The 14,661-nt window shown below is 44.4% G+C and overlaps 1 protein-coding gene across 1 annotated transcript in view; it reads right to left on the bottom strand.

The window, feature by feature from the left end:
• The window catches only part of rapgef5a (Rap guanine nucleotide exchange factor (GEF) 5a), a 125,274-nt gene that overhangs the window by 24,852 nt on the left and 85,761 nt on the right, over window positions 1-14,661 (bottom strand). The gene's annotated exons all lie outside the window — the stretch shown is intronic.

Below are 14,661 nucleotides of genomic sequence, written 5' to 3'. Positions count from 1 at the left end.
CATGGCATGTTGTCTTTCTCAAGAGAATAACAGAATGAAAAAGGAAGTAATTATTGAATATATCAGACTATAGGTTGTGGGATTTTTTTTTTTACTTATTTGGGAGGTCCTGCAACTTACATTCTGAAGTGACTTATCTGAAAATATTGTATTACAGTAGTGTTCAGAATAATAGTAGTGCTATGTGACTAAAAAGATTAATCCAGGTTTTGAGTATATTTTTTATTGTTACATGATATGCACACTCTTAAGGCTATGAAAATGGGCTATTAGTAAAAAAAGTAGAAAAGGGGGCGTTCACAATAATAGTAGCATCTGCTATTGACACTACAAACTCAAAACTATTATGTTCAAACTGCTTTTTTAGCAATCCTGTGAATCACTAAACTAGTATTTAGTTGTATAACCACAGTTTTTCATGATTTTGTCACATCTGCGAGGCATTAATTTTGTTGGTTTGGAACCAAGATTTTGCTCATTTACTAGTGTGCTTGGGGTCATTGTCTTGTTGAAACACCCATTTCAAGGGCATGTCCTCTTCAGCATAAGGCAACATGACCTCTTCACGTATTATGACATATCCAAACTGATCCATGATACCTGGTATGCGATATATAGGCCCAACACCATAGTAGGAGAAACATGCCCATATCATAATGCTTGCACCACCATGTTTCACTGTCTTCACTGTGAACTGTGGCTTGAATTCAGAGTTTGGGGGTCGTCTCACAAACTGTCTGCGGCCCTTGGACCCAAAAAGAACAATTTTACTCTCATCAGTCCACAAAATATTCCTCCATTTCTCTTTAGGCCAGTTGATGTGTTCTTTGGCAAATTGTAGCCTCTTCTGCACATCTTTTATTTAACAGAGAGACTTTGTGGGGGATTCTTGCAAATAAATTAGCTTCACACAGGCGTCTTCTAACTGTCACAGCACTTACAGGTAACTCCAGACTGTCTTTGATCATCCTGGAGCTGATCAATGGGTGAGCCTTTGCCATTCTGGTTACTCTTCTATCCATTTTGATGGTTGTTTTCATTTTCTTCCACGTGTCTGTTTTTTTTTTGTCCATTTTAAAGCATTGGAGTTCATTGTAGATGAACAGCCTATAATTTTTTGCACCTGCGTATAAGTTTTCCCTTCTCCAATCAACTTTTTAGTCAAACTACGCTGTTCTTCTGAGCGATGTCTTGAACGTCCCATTTTCCTCAGGCTTTCAAAGAGAAAAGCATGTTCAACAGGTGCTGGCTTCATCCTTAAATAGGGGACACGTGATTCACACCTGTTTGTTCCACAAAATTGACGAACTCACTGACTGAATGCCACACTACTATTATTGTGAACACCCCCTTTTCTACTTTTTTTTACTAATAGCCCAATTTCATAGCCTTAAGAGTGTGCATATCATGAATGCTTGGTCTTTTTGGATTTGTGAGAATCTACTGAATCTACTGGTACCTTGTTTCCCATGTAACAATAGGAAATATCAAAACCTGGATTAATCTTTTTAGTCACATAGCACTACTATTATTCTGAACAATACTGTACATGAATGGCAAGCTGCTCCTGTATAATGGATGAGGTGCTGTGATTCACACTCTTGAGCCAAAGGTGGCAGCAATGATGCCATCTGCTGTAAAACAAGAAGAAGAAGCTCTGAATGACAAAGACAATCTTTGTCTTAGAGAACAAGTGAATTTTTTTTATTTTTTTTTATTTAATATTTATTTCATTCATTTAAAAGAAAAACAGAAACGCAAAAAACAAAAGCACCACAATACCAGAATGAAAAGGAGCAGAAAGAAGAACAAGTCTTATGATTTCTGCCCCTTTTAACAATACAATCTTTCAATATACAGCATCATAGTCAACATTATTTAACAGATTGCATTTCTTTAACTTGTCACATACCACTGACCCATTTCATAATTATGACCATTAATTAATAGATTACATCACTGACAGGTTACATTTAAACTTAAGACACTCCAAACATTATTAACAGTTTACTTTTTTTTTTTTACTTTCTTGCAGCCCACTGACTTACTTCATAGTTTCATACTTACTTAATACATCTAATTTAATATGTTTTTTAAATAATTTAAGCAACCTTAATTCTTTAATTTCTTTATTAAGATTGTTCCATAATTTGACACCATTTACTGCAATACTCCTTTCCTTTACTTTGGTTCTAAATCTTGGTTTTTTAAAGACTTCTATTCCTTTCAATTTATAACTACTTACTCTTTTTTCAAACATATTTTGAATGTTAACAAATCGTGCTCTCAAACTGAAAGACCAGCAGTAGTTTCAAACATAAATGAGCCTTATAGGCCCGTGTGACTTATATATTTTTTTCCTCTTCATAACACAGATGCGTCTAATACTTGGGTACGACTAAGAGCCTGGAAAATACAATACCCGGGCTTCCTGTATGCTGAAATTAGTCTATTTTTCTCCAAGTCCAATGTTATCATCATGGTCATCTACCTGCTATGTTATTTTGCTGTGGCTTAAGGCCATCACCTAACTGAAGTTGTAAAATCTACAAATCAACTTCTTTTCGACTCACAACAGAGATGACCCCCTGTTCACAAGTCCACTGGGGATGCATATGAGTGTATCAATAGCTCTTGATGTCATTTGACTACCCATTTTTAAATAGTATGTCACATTTTTCAATCTGATGTAGACAGCCCTTTGATATGACTCTGATGCCTCACATTCCCATGCTCACTCATGCTATGAAAAGCACCCACGAGTAAATTGGGGATTAAAGACCTTGGGGATTAGGGACTTTTGACCTGCAGTAATTCAATGGTAAATGGACTGCATTTATATAGTGCTTTTACAATGACACCTCATGTTCACCCATGTACGCACACACTCATACATCTATGTCAGGCACTCAAATAAACACCAGGAGCAACTTTGGGAGGGTTCTTTGTGATTTTCCAGTCTGACGGGGATTTGAACCACTTTAATCTCTAGACTGTCACACAGCCAGTCTGCTGTGTGTAAGTGTGATCCTATCAGATCTTAGAAGGTAAGCAGAGTGGGTCCTGGTTAGTACTTGGATGGGAGAGGAGGGGGTGAGTGTTTCCCCAGGTAACACTGGAGTTGCATCAGAAAGGGCATCTGGTGTACACTTGTACCAAATCCCAATGTAGATTTGTGCTGGAACTGCTGTGGCAATCCAGTGTCACCAACCGAATGGTCCCCCCTAAAAATCGGTCCGCCCTGCCTTCACTGCAAATGTGTCATTAGCCACGGATTATCACCTTGTTTATGCTTAAAACTTCACTCCACTCATCATCTATCTCAGCGACAGATATCTGAAGCTTTTGTGCGACAATCATTTCCACATAAATTCAACATTATGTCATCATAAAAGACAGAGGAAGCGATCAGAGCGCGACAGCTACTTGAGCTGCTAGCTGATGCGTTCACTGCACGTCGACCATTTCAAATTGTCCCCAAGAATCACCATGTTTCTGCTTAAAACTGACTTTAGAATGATTTAAGAGGTTTTACCTTGTCATCTGATGGTTAATAATCCCATTAATCCATTTGATCACTTTGGGTGAAGAGACTCTGTCTCAGATGAGCTGCTGTGGTCCGAAATGACGCATGCACAGTGGAGGCAGGGCAGACCAATTGTTAGGGATGGACCGTTCGGTCTGCGATACCGGGGAGCAGCCACAAGACCAACAAAAACAACCTTAATCTCTCATTGTGCATATCTCAATCTCAATCTCTCATTGTGCATTTCCTCTCCAACAGGGAATCAAACCAATGACCCTCTGGTCATAAACCCACTGCTTATGACACAGCAAGCTGCAATGCAGAGGTGCAGTGGTGACGGGGGTCTTCTTCAACAATGCATCACCTCAGTGTCAATGTTTTTTTTTGTTGTTGTTTTTTCCCTGAATACAAACTTTATTTTTAAAGCACCCGGTGACCTATATTAGCGTGCAGAAATGATGCACAATCCCTTTGTGAATGTACAAAAAGACGACATAGAATTTATGGAAAACAAAGTCACACTGAACAAAATGCTGATGCCACACCCTTGGAGTTATAATTGCACATTTTTGTTCAGTGCATGTTCACATGCAGTGCAGCATACTTGCAGACCAACCCACACATGCACAACACTGTTGGCACAGACACTGGGAAGTACTGCAATTTCTGCTTTTAGAAAAAACGGACACTGTGCAACTGACAATGGAGACAACAAAGAATATGGGCTGAGACTTGAAATGATCTCCTGCTCCACAATGAACAGCAACATGATCTAACCACACACCTGCACTAACAGTGAAATAAGAACACAGACAGACAGATGGACAAAGGAGCAGAATAAGAAACAGCCTGGAGAGAGGGAACTGGTGAAAAGAAAAGATCAAAGGAGGACAAGAGCAGGAGTGGCAATAAAGGAATCTATCCTGCAGATGCCACCTACAGTCACAGCCAACGGCCACAACTAAGCTCCATACACAGAGCTGTCTTCATGCAATAACATGATGCAGTAGGACTTTGTGGTTGTGATCAATCTTTTTTATCAACATTTTTGATGCTACAGTTTATTGCATGAACATTTTCTGGAAGAAAAAAAAGCATTTCTAACATTAATACAAGTATAAAAGTGCACAAAAAGGAAAATAATAATCTTTTTTTTTTAAGATATCATGGAGTCCAGACAGAATGTTGGTGAGGTTACACACAACTGCAGACAAAGACAACTTGACAAGACAAGTCAACAGACTGGCACATACACAGACGCTAACACATTTACACATCCTGTCTCTGATGAAAGGAACTGTCTGATCAAGACAGACAGCAGGTGGGATAAGCCTCAGGGCAGACAAAACAAGGTGCACCAAGTACGGAGTGCGACTCATGGAGAAAGATACAGATGTTCAATGCAGTGAGACCATCAGTTCAGCAAGTTCACCAGTGCATGTTTTCCACTAGCAGCACCTTTTGATTAATTCTCATCTATCCAGCAAATCAATTTCTTATTATCTCTTTAAGGATAAGTGGGTGGGGCCTATTACAACAGTGCCAACATAATCTCAGCCCGGTTTCATGCTTTTTCTGTGATCCTGTTATGAAATTAGTCACATTTTCATGACATGGGGTTTTAAAATCTTACTATTTCTAATCCTACCTCTTCACTTAACCCTAACCATAACCCCCACAGACACCCCACCACCACCACCACCACCGTGGCTCCCCACATTTTGTGACACATCACGTAAATCTGCCACATTTTGTGATGCTATCACAAGCTAATAGATTAATTCACTTTTCAAGATGCAATCACGAACTGGGGTGAAATCGGGTTGGACAATCTACACCAGGCCTCTCCACCCCTGCTCCTGGAGGGCACCTGCTGGGCATGTTTTCCAACTCTCTCTACTCCACCCACAGCTAATTAACTCAGTCAGGTGTGCTCAGCTAATGATTAGTGATTAATATATGATATTAATCAGAGGCGGGTTTTTCACATGCATTGCCCACAAACGCCATTTGATCTGCATCTGAACACAGACCTACCTCTGGTGGATAAAACTATAAATGTAGTCATATCTTAGTGTTCACAACACCACAGTACTTGAAAGTTAATTTAGACTTGTTTGTTCAGATGTGATTTACTTTTGACACTGAATTTGGAGTAACCTGTGCAATTTAAAGTTGACAAAAAAAAATTTACATCAATCATTTAGTCTGCAATAATTAAGACAAAAGCACTTACGGCATTCTTTAACAACTCCAAATCAGCTTTACAATAACAAAGCTTACGTGAAGCTAACACTATTGTGTCATCTTTGGCTCAACAGCAAATTAAACCCAGTCTGTGTGTAGGCAAAGTAATGGGACACTGTGAAATAAGAAGACAGTGATGTAATCTGATTCACAAGGTGATAGTTTGATCCTTCAAGCAGTACAGTATAAAAACACTGCTAAGTTATTTCCAAATGAAATCACCCATGGAGAATGTATGCTGTCAGAATCTTGTAACTCGGTAAAATTAGATTTGTGGTTTAATGTCCTTAGGGGTTAGCCAGATTAAAGACACTTACTAAAAATAAAGGAAAGGCACTGACAGCCGATAAACAGGTCACACACACCAGATGCTCTTAATTACATTTTAGGCTGAAATCCAGCCTGCGCCCAGAGGCCCAGATGTGATCCCAGATACTTTATTTAGCGGTTTAAAAGGTGTACACCATTAGGAGGGATTACACAGGATTTATAAGTGGAGCACACTCATAATCATGCGTATCCCTTGTCTGTCACTGCTTACCATACTTTACCTGCTGTGTCCATTACATATGGACTGTCCAATAAAATGCATTTTCCCCAAAACAAAAAAGAAAAAGGCCTGTCGATAACCAAACTATTATTCTAAAAGCACATAAAATGACAGGTGCCTTAAGAGTAAATATTACACAGTTTTCCTGATAACAGTATCAATCTATTGATTTACTGATAATTCACTTTTAAACAGATACCAAGAAAGAAAACATTTAGCTAAAGATGAAGGTAGATGGCACTAAAGAACAGACAGACATACAAAAAAAAAAATGCCGTTTTTACAGAAAAATTTTGGCAGCTGTGGTTAGTTACCAGGAGAATTCTGTAAAAAAAAATATTACGGTGAATGGTTTTACATAAAACCATTGGTACCATATTCTATGGTTTTACATAAAATATGTAAATTTTACAGTGTAAACCTGTTCTAATTTTGTTGTCTAGAAGATAATATCTCAGCAAAATGGTCACCTTATGTTTAATGAGCTGTCTATGTAAAAATCAGGTGGCTGCCTATGTAGGTGTCCACATGGCTGGACTCAGATTTTGATAAAATTTTCACCAAATAACCTTCAAATAGATTGATTAGGCATGGTAAATTTTGTTTTTCCATCAGGCAAAATTTTTTTCTTGAGTTTTGGTCAATTCAAAATTTTATGACAAAACAGCCTGAAATCTCATTACATTAAAATATTTAGTAAAAATGCCCAAATTTGAGGCAACACTGCCCATCTAGAAGCACGTGGCTTGAAAAACTGGCTATGGGGCATCATCAACCATCATCCAGATATCAAAGATTCATTGTCCATCTGGTGGAACTTTTCCGTATACTGTATTTCAGTTATTCAAACTTTTCGAAATTCATATGTTGCCCTTCCAGGGTCAATAATGGAGGAGTAGGGAAATTGAAAAATGCTCATAAAATGAGTAATATTTGACATATCTCAGAAAATGAGGTATCGTTTTGTATGTTTCTGGGTTTGTGAAGTTCATTTTCACAGCTTTTAAATGGTACTGAATGCATTTGTTATTCTAGACAGTGGTGGAAAAATGATATCTTACTCTATATTAAAGCACCTGAAATAAGATGTTGATGTATGATTCACCTTAATGTGTATAACTGCTGCAATATTAGCTAAAAGGTTTAATACTTATGGTGTGATTCCTTCTTTACTGTATTTGTAAAGGTTTAGCAGAATCATGGCAATTGCTCACCTGGAACAGAATTGTTGTTAGTTTACATTTGTTTACTTTTCAAGTAGGGATACTGTTTAAATCAGGGCATATATGATATCATTCTAAAGCTTATAAAATATATCTCTGATTATTTAACAAAAGACAGGTATTTTGACTCGCATGAGGCTGGGGAACTTCCCCCCTCTTGCTATCAGGCTTGTACTTCTTTGTTGCTAAAGAAGGATAAGGACCCATTGGATTGTGCCTCCTACAGGTCTATATCTTTATTAAATACTGATGTCAAGATTCTGGCTAAGTTGCTGGCTCGTAGACTAGAGGGTGCCCTACCAGCAGTGATTTCACCTGACCAAACCGGATTTGTTAAAAATCGTCATTTGTTTTATAATATTCTGCGTTTGTTCAACATTATTTATACACCTGGTCGCCGTGTAGCTGAATGTCTAGTGTCTATGGATGCAGAAAAGGCATTCGATAGAGTTGTGGGAATATTTGTTTTTTACTTTAAAGAAATTTGGTTTTGGTCCTTTATTTCAGTCTTGGGTTAATCTGTTGTACGTGAGCCCTGCAGCCTCAGTACTTACTAATGGTCGGTGCTCAGAATATTTCAGACTGTATCGTGGAGTGAGGCAGGGTTGTCCTTTGAGCGCTCTCCTCTTTACCCTAGCTATCGAGCCACTTGCTATTGCAATTCGTAGTAGTAGGGAGGCACAGGGCATCTTCAGAGGCGGGCTTGAGCATAAAGTTTCACCTTATGCAGACGACCTAGTTTTGTATATCTCTGACCCACTCAATTCTTTGCCAGTGGTACTTGATATGTTGGATACATTTAGTAGATTCTCTGGATACAAACTCAATTTAAATAAGAGTGAGCTATTTTTGATTAATAATGAGGCTATATGTCTCAATTACAGAATTTTTCCTCTGAAAGTTGTTACTGAACAATTCAAATACCTGGGGGTGTGTGTTACTAGACGTTTTTGTGATCTGTTCAAGAATAATTTTCTTCCATTATTTGATCAATCAAAACAGCTTCTTTCTAAATGGTCCCCACTGTTACTATCTCTTTTGGGCAGAATACATTCGGTGAAAATGATGCTGCTTATTAAATTTCTTTATTTTTTCCAGTGTCTTCCTATTTTGATTCCAAAATCATTCTTTAAATCTTTGGACTCCTTAATCCTCTCTTTTATCTGGAATGGCAGGCATCCAAGACTGAGAAAGGCTTTCCTTCAACGGCCTAAGCAGGTGGGAGGAATGGCCTTGCCTAACTTTCAGCACTACTATTGGGCCACGAACATTAGATGTATGTTGTTTTGGAGGCACTTTCATCTGGAACCTCTGTCTCCGGTCTGGGTCACTATGGAGGCCCGTGCTGTTGGTACAGGAGCTTCTTTGTCTGCTTTCTTGGGTGCACCTCTTCCCCTTTCTGGCTCCTCAGTGCATGGATGCCCAGTGGTTAAGCAGTCCTTGAAAATTTGGACCCAATTTAGAAGGGCTTTGGGTCTCCAGGCTTTTTCACTTCTGAGTCCAATTGCAGCTAATCACTTGTTTGTTCCATCTGTGGCTGATGCTGCTTTTAATACTTGGTATAAAAGGGGCTTAAAATTCTTTACCGACTTATATTCGGATAACCATTTCTCTAGTTTTGCTCAGCTGACTACAAAATTTGGAATCTCATCTACTCAGTTCTTTAGATTTTTACAGGTCAGGCATTATGTGCAGAGTATGACAGCACAATTTCCAAATAAACCCCCTGACAACCCGTTAGATGAGTTCCTATCAGTTAACCCTACAGTGAGAGGTGTATTGTCTAAACTTTATAACTTAATTGCCAAATTACACTGTCCCTCATTGGCTGCTATTAAAACTGTATGGGAACAGGATCTTAATTCAAATCTCTCGGATGAAGTATGGGATTCTATTTTGAACCAGGTGCACTCCTCCTCAATGTGTGCTCGGCATGCACTCTTACAATTTAAAGTGGTTCATCGTGTGCACTTATCCAAGTGTTGTGTGTTGGGGGGGGGGGGGGGGGTGTGGCTGGACATTTTGGTGTTCTTTTCTTTTCTTTGCTCTCCAGGTGGTATGCAAACTGATTTATTGTCTGTGGAGAAGGTGCTGGCAGAAGAGTCCTTCTGCATTTAAGTCATGGGTGATTCAAGCAGAATTGCCGGGAACCGGACCTTGTGATGTTCGTTTGTGAGACGCTGAGGACCGCGCCTGGGTTTGACACATCGTGCCTGTGAAGGAGGAAGGGTGAGGGACACATGCTGTCAGCACACATCAGAGGTGATTGATTATCTGAATAATTGTTAACAGTAACTTGGTATTTTGTTACGCAGTATATTTGAACTTTGATGCGAGTTGTGCAGCTCGCTTCTCACTGCCGTGGCATGCGGACTGATGATCCTCCACCTGTTGTGAGAAGCTGCTCATTTACATAAAGCTTGAATTCGGACCTGAATGTGTTGCTGATAGTGTGTGCCTTTTGAAGGATATTAGTTGTAGCTGCTGACTTACCTCACCTTTTCTATCCTTCGCAGAGTCGGTTTGTCGTGTCCACCTGGGGGGTGTTTGGCGGTGAACGTGGGTCCAGAAGCGCCGGGCTTCGATCCTTTTGGGCGCTGGAGAGCGTGCCGTCCTTCACTCCGCCAGACCGACGCAGTTTTTGTTTGTACACTTTGTTATGCACCAAAGGGGGAAAATAAATTGTTTTGTTATTGGAACCGCTTTCTGGTTGTTTTAGCGCTGGGTTCCGTCAGACGCAGGTCCGCTCCTCAACCCGCGTCGACACATAACAGTAGTTCCCGGCCATTCCATAATGGACCCAGCGGCAGAGGCGGTTCCATTCGCCGAAAGAGTTCAAGAACACTTGGAGAAAATATGGGAGCAATTACAGCATCTCACAAACCAAATTAAACAAACAGATTTCCGCGTTACGGAGCTTGCAGCGCAAGCCGTTCCGCTTCCTGCTGCTCCAGCTGCGGCACCATCGATACCGGTGCAGATAACTCCGTCACCCAGAGATTCGGCTTCCGAATTGATTATTTGTCATCCGGAGCCTTATGCGGGAAACGTTGAAGGTTGTGCTCCGTTTTTGATGCAATGTTCTCTGGTTTTTGCTCATACCGTTGCCCAGAGGTTGCTGAATCTCAGGCAGGGGAGGCAGAGTGCGGCGGATTTTTCCTGCTCAGTCCGGTTGGAATGCTGCAGCATTAAGCGGAGTGTTTGCGGTTGGTTTAAATGATCCATTAAAAGACGAGCTAGTAGTCCGTGATGAGCCAAATGATTTAGATGAGCTAATATCGTTGGTGATTCGTCTAGATGATCGGATGAAGGAGCGTGGACGCGAGAGAGGGCAGCCATCAGAACGTTTTTTTTTTGTCTCGGGGCTTTCCCCGACACAGATCTGGGCTGCCTCTTCTTCGCCCCACTGAGGCTCCTCCGACGGGACCTCTGGCTCCTCTTGCAGATGAGCCCATGCATGTTGTGAAAGTGTAGTGACACGGACCCACAACAGGGGGCGCAAATGAACGGCAAATAGATGAGCCAAAAAGTAACAATTTAATGTTGTGAAATGTGCACAACAAAATACAGACAATCTCAGAATATAATTACAGTCAATCCACAAAGGTGACGTGTGGGCAGGCTCGAGGATAGAAGACGTCTGTCCTGAGAAGAGCCGGAACCACACGATTTCCGCCGCCACTGAACCTGGTGAATACTGGAGCCGCCAAGTCCCGAATTCCCAGGTGATCACCGTCCCTGACTGTCGGATCTGGTACTGCTGGCGAAGAACAAAGACAGTCAAGTGTAGGTGTGTGCACACCCAGTAACAACAACGGTGGGAATGCCACCTCCACCTCTCACTCAATATGTGTTGCAGCGGTCCCTCAGAGGAAAAAGAGTGCCGTCCTGCACAGCCTCCACAAACGAAGGACCGGAACTCTTGCAAACACTCACAATAGACAGATTCAGAAAATACCACAAAGGCTGAGGATATTACCTCCAATGAAGTACGATATCTCGGCGATGAGGTGGAGATGACGTCTGGGTTTTATGGAGTGCGATGATGAAGAATGAGTGACAGCTGTCAGGAGTTAATGAGTGACAGCTGTCACTCCCGGCTGTGTCTGTGGCGGCAGCGCCCTCTCGTGCCTGAAGCCCGCACTTCAGGCAGGGCGCCCTCTGGTGGTGGGCCAGCAGTACCTCCTCTTCTAGCGGCCCACACAACAGGACCCCCCCCTCAACGGGCGCCTCCTGGCGCCCGACCAGGCTTGTCCGGGTGTCGACGGTAGAAATCGGCCAGGAGGGCCGGATCCAGGATGAAGCTCCTCTTCACCCAGGAGCGTTCTTCGGGTCTATACCCCTCCCAGTCCACCAAATACTGGAACCCCCGGCCCATTCGACGGACGTCCAGGAGCCGGTGCACTGTCCAAGCCGGCTCCCCGTCAACGATCCGGGCAGGAGGCGGCGCCGGACCGGGAGCACAGAGGGGTGAGGTGTGGTGAGGCTTGATTCTGGACACATGAAAAACCGGGTGGATCCGCAGTGAAGCTGGGAGTCACTTCACTGCGGTAGGACTGAGGATTTTGAGGATCTTGAATGGTCCAATGTAACGGTCCTTCAACTTAGGGGAGTCCACTTGGAGGGGGATGTCCTTCGTGGACAGCCACACCTCCTGCCCGGGCTGGTAAGCAGGGGCCGGGGATCGCCAGCGGTCCGCATAGGTCTTCGCCCTCGTCCGGGCCTTCAACAAGGCAGAACGGGAAGAGCGCCACACCCGACGGCACTTCCGCAGGTGGGCCTGGACCGAGGGCACACCGACCTCTCCCTCCACCACAGGAAACAATCCACGGAAGGGCCACGAAGTGGGCCACCTTGGAGAATCGGTCCACTATCGTGAAGATGGTGGTGTTGCCCTGGGACGGCGGGAGGCCCGTGACGAAATCCAGGCCGATATGGGACCTGGGGCGATGAGGCACAGGAAGTGGCTGGAGAAGCCCTTGGGACCTCTTGTGGTCTGCCTTGCCCCTGGCACAGGTGGTGCAGGCCTGGATGTACTCCCGGACGTCGGCCTCCATAGACGCCCACCAGAAGCGCTGCCGGACAAATGCCACGGTCCTTCGCACCCCTGGATGACAGGAGAGCTTGGAACCGTGACAGAAGTCCAAGACTGCAGCTCTGGCCTCTGGTGGGACGTATAGACGGTTCTTCGGACCGGTTCCGGGGTCCGGTCTCCGTGCCAGGGCCTCCCGGACGATCTTCTCCACGTCCCAGGTGAGGGTGGCCACGATAGTGGACTCCGGAATGATGGGCACCGGTGGATCCGACAGCACCGTTTTGACTTCGTCTTCGTGTACCCAGGACAAGGCATCCGATCTCTGGTTCTTGGTCCCGGGGCGATAGGTGATCCGGAAGTCAAAACGTCTGAAGAACAGTGACCAGCGGGCTTGCCTGGGGTTCAGCCGCCTGGCGGTCCTGATATACTCCAGGTTCCGATGGTCAGTGAAAACCGTGAACGGCACAGACGCTCCCTCCAACACGTGTCTCCATTCCTCAAGAGCTTCTTTCACCGCAAGGAGTTCTCGATTGCCGACGTCATAGTTCCGTTCAGCCGGGGTCAACCTGCGAGAAACGTAGGCACACGGGTGAAGAACCTTGTCGGTCTCTCCGCTCTGGGATAGCACGGCTCCTATCCCTGAGTCAGAGGCGTCCACTTCAACCACGAACTGGTGGCTAGGGTCGGGCTGCACCAAAACTGGCGCAGTAGAGAACCGTCGTTTCAACTCCTTGAACGCGGCTTCGCACCAATCCGACCAGGTGAAGGGGACTTTTGGAGAGGTCAGGGCTGTCAGGGGGCTAACTACCTGACTGTAGCCCTTAATGAACCTCCTATAGAAATTAGCGAAGCCGAGGAACTGTTGCAGCTTCCTACGGCTTGTTGGTTGGGGCCAATCTCTCACCGCCGCAACCTTGGCCGGATCAGGGGCGACGGAGTTAGAGGAGATGATAAACTCCAGGAAGGACAAACAGTCGGTTCTCTAATAACCGCTGCAGGACCTGATGTACATGCTGGACATGGGTCTCAGGATCCGGAGAAAAGATGAGAATATCGTCCAGATATACGAAGACGAATCGGTGCAGGAAGTCCCGCAAGACGTCATTAACCAAGGCTTGGAACGTCGCGGGGGCGTTGGTGAGGCCGAACGGCATGACCAGGTACTCAAAGTGACCTAACGGGGTGTTAAATGCCGTCTTCCATTCGTCTCCCTTCCGGATCCGAACCAGGTGATACGCATTTCTAAGATCCAGCTTAGTAAAGATTTTGGCTCCATGCAGGGGGGTGAACACGGAATCCAACAATGGCAACGGGTATCGGTTGCGAACCGTAATCTCATTCAGCCCCCTGTAGTCAATGCATGGACGGAGTCCGCCATCTTTCTTGCCCTGTGCGTTTCCCTAACAACGTCAGCAGGGGGAGCTGTTGCCCCACAGAGCGCTGCTGCTGTGGAGCGTGGGGAGGGCGGCCCCTTTTCGAACCCGGAAGGGAGAGGGGCGGCGCGTATCCGGCCACGTCCTTCGCCTCGCTCCCGACGGCGTTCCTCCAACCGATTGTCTAACCGTATAACGAGATCGATAAGCCCATCTAAATGCTCCTTCAGGACCAACGACAGTCCGTTTATGAAGGCGGCGCGGAGCGCAACGTTATTCCAGCCGGACCTCGCAGCCGCGATGCGGAAGTAGACTGCATATTCGGCTGCACACCAGCGCCCCTGTCGCATTGACAGCAGCATTGTTGAAGCGGTCTCTCCTCTGTTAGGGTGATCAAACACTGTTCTGAACTCCCCCACAAACCCAGTGTATGCTGATAACAACCGTGAGTTCTGTTCCCAGAGCACCGTAGCCCAGGCGCGTGCCTTACCCCGAAGCAGAGCAATCACATAAGCTATTTTACTAGCATCTGACGCGTACATGACGGGACGTTGTGCGAAGACGAGCAAACACTGCATGAGAAAGTCCGCGCACGTCTCCACACAACCTCCGTATGGCTCAGGAGGGCTTATGTATGCCTCAGGGGATGGTGGGAGGGGTTGTTGAACCACCACTGGAATGTTCCTATCCTGCACAGGGTCGGCAGG

This window comes from Thalassophryne amazonica, chromosome 20 (assembly GCF_902500255.1).
Source record: "Thalassophryne amazonica chromosome 20, fThaAma1.1, whole genome shotgun sequence".
Classification (NCBI taxonomy): domain Eukaryota; kingdom Metazoa; phylum Chordata; class Actinopteri; order Batrachoidiformes; family Batrachoididae; genus Thalassophryne; species Thalassophryne amazonica.
This window is presented reverse-complemented; position numbering and strand designations above follow the sequence as displayed.